A 2,718-nucleotide genomic window follows, 5' to 3' on the forward strand; every position below is an offset into this window, starting at 1 on the left:
TATAAAAATAACGTGGTCCCTAGTTCCATGTTATCAAAACCACTTTATGAATTCCCCCTTAAATTTGACTAGAGATTAACGTGGTCCCATGTTATGAAAACCACCCTATGGATTCCCCCTTAAATTTGACTCGGAGACTAGAGATTATCCTGGTCCCATGTTATAAAAATAACGTGGTCCCTAGTTCCATGTTATCAAAACCACTTTATGAATTCCCCTTAAATTTGACTAGAGATTAACCTGGTCCCATGTTATGAAAACCACCCCATGGATTCCCCTTAAATTTGACTCGGAGACTAGAGATTACCCTGGTCCCATGTTATAAAAACCACCCCATGGATTCCCCTTAAATTTGACTGGGAGAGATTAACCTCATTTCTCGTCCCATCAAGAGTTTTCCTTTAGCAGCTAGTTATGTGTGGCACATTTTCGAGTACCTCGTTAATCATATACAAAATCTCACATTCCCTTACATAGTTGATTGTATTGTAATGTCCACTAATTTAATTTGAATCCCATAGATAAAACCATGAGTATCACTAAAAACTGGACCAAATCAAATTTACTCGAAACATTTAACACCCCAAACATTTAACAACCCCGCCATAGTTGAGTGTTAGAGTTTACTTGTGTATAAAACCACCCTATCATAGCGAAGGACACCATACTCAGCGGTGTTCGTAGAGAAGCGAAGGACACCATATTCAGCGGTGTATTGAGATATGGCGCAGCTAGACGAGTATGAGCCCGAAATGATTATTTCTGGTGAAGATTCAGACGCTGAGTATGATATTGTAATGGCTGCTTCTGATGAAGATACAGAAGCTGAGATTGATGTCGAGGAAGATGATGAAGAGGATGACATTTCTGCTGCGGAAGCCAGAAGAGGAGAAGATATTCAAGGAATTCAATGGCAGATGACAAACATGACAAGGCAGAAATACAGAGAATATAGGATGAAAGAGTATGAAAATCTGAGGGATGTTCCTCAATCTCAACTAGATAAGATTTGTGCAAATATCCAGAAAGGGGGGATTTTTACGAATTTCAGAGAAATACGAAATCAGTGAAACCTACATATTCACACTTTCAGCTAAGGGAATTGGTGTGGGCAACATCAAAGCACGATGTGTATCTTTCATCGGCTTATTCTATTATCCACTGGTCTGCACTAAGTCGTAGACGAACTGAATTTCTTAATGTGAGGGGCCCAGTCGTTGCATCCGAAAGCCATCCAGGGGCTGCCCTAGCTGGTTTCAGACAAGTCCATATTACGAGCATGGCTGCCAAAAATAATTTACTTGTGGTTGGCGGGTATGGGGGAGAGCTTATCTGTAAGTATTTGGGTATAAAAGATGTCAGTTATTGTTCGAAGATCTCTGAAAATGAGGTTGGCGACAATGCCAGTACGAATTCGGTAGAGATTTATCAGAGTCCTGGTGGCGCAACTCGCTTAATCACTGCATCTAATGATTGTTGTGTGCGAGTATTTGATCTAAGTAATGGATTTGCACGGATTCAGCACTTCTCCTTTCCCTGGGCTGTTAATCGTGCCTCTGTAAGTCCTGATAACAAGTTGTTTGTTGTCGTTGGGGACAATGTTGAGGGATTTCTTTCAGACTGCCAAACAGGAAAGGTAGTTGCAACTCTTCAAGGTCATTTGGATTACTCCTTTGCCTCTGCTTGGCATCCAGATGGTACAGTATTTGCTACTGGGAACCAAGACACAACATGCAGGCTCTGGGATGTTAGAAACACTTCAACCTCGCTTGAAGTTCTGAAGGGCAACATGGCTGCCATAAGATCTATCAGGTTCTCCTCAGATGGACAGTTTATGGCCATGGCCGAGCAAGCTGATTTTGTCCATATATTTGATACAAAGCACATGTATAACAAGAGGCAGGAAATTGATTTCTTTGGGGAGATAACTGGAATTTCATTCAGTCCAGACACCGAATCATTTTTTATCGGTGTCCACGACGAAGCTCTGGACAGTCCGTTTGGTAGCCTGCTTGAATATAAAAGAAGGCATCAATCTTTTTATCTTGATTCTTTAATGTGAAATTTCTGTGATGTCAAATTTCTTGTTCAATTAATAGTGGCACTTTCGAAGGTGGAACGTTGCACGGCGATCACATTTTGAAGATTAGGGTATGAAATAAACTTGCGTCATTAGAAACCTCTCAACAGTGGATACGATACGGCTATTGTAATATTTTTTTCTAATTACTATACTTTGATGGGAAGGTTTATATTTTTTCTTTTACATAAAATTTTAAATCATAAAAGTATATTTTAGTTGAACTTATTTGGTTTCAAATTGTAAAATCGTTAAAGATAAAAGTTTGTTTAGGTAAACTTATTCAGTAAAACTGGTAAATATTATTAACACATATATACACTACAGTTCAAATTTATAATTTTTAAAAAATAAATATATATTTAAATTTTATATTAAAAATTATTTAGATATTTATATAATATGCTATATGAATACTTTTAATAGTTATTCAAACTTTTTTTTGTGATGAACTTTATACATAGCAAAAATTTTACTATTCATTTTCGTGACATGATTATATTAATTTTGAATACAATTTTGAGGATATGATTTTTTAAATTGTAGATGGCAAACTTTTAACTATTCATTTTCGTAATATAATTATATTAATTTTGAACACAATTTTGAGATATGATTTTTTTTTTTTTTTTTTTTAA

At 36.4% G+C, this 2,718-nt stretch overlaps 1 pseudogene; it reads left to right on the top strand.

Moving 5' to 3' along the window:
• Positions 1 to 722: 722 nt before the first annotated feature.
• Positions 723 to 2,062, top strand: LOC149161472 (putative WD repeat-containing protein C2A9.03; annotated as a pseudogene).
• The last annotated feature ends 656 nt before the right edge of the window (positions 2,063 to 2,718 follow it).

This window comes from Pinus tabuliformis, chromosome 5_2 (genome assembly GCF_031772625.1).
Source record: "Pinus tabuliformis cultivar Carrire ecotype Pingquan chromosome 5_2, CPIR1, whole genome shotgun sequence".
In the NCBI taxonomy this organism is placed as follows: domain Eukaryota; kingdom Viridiplantae; phylum Streptophyta; class Pinopsida; order Pinales; family Pinaceae; genus Pinus; species Pinus tabuliformis.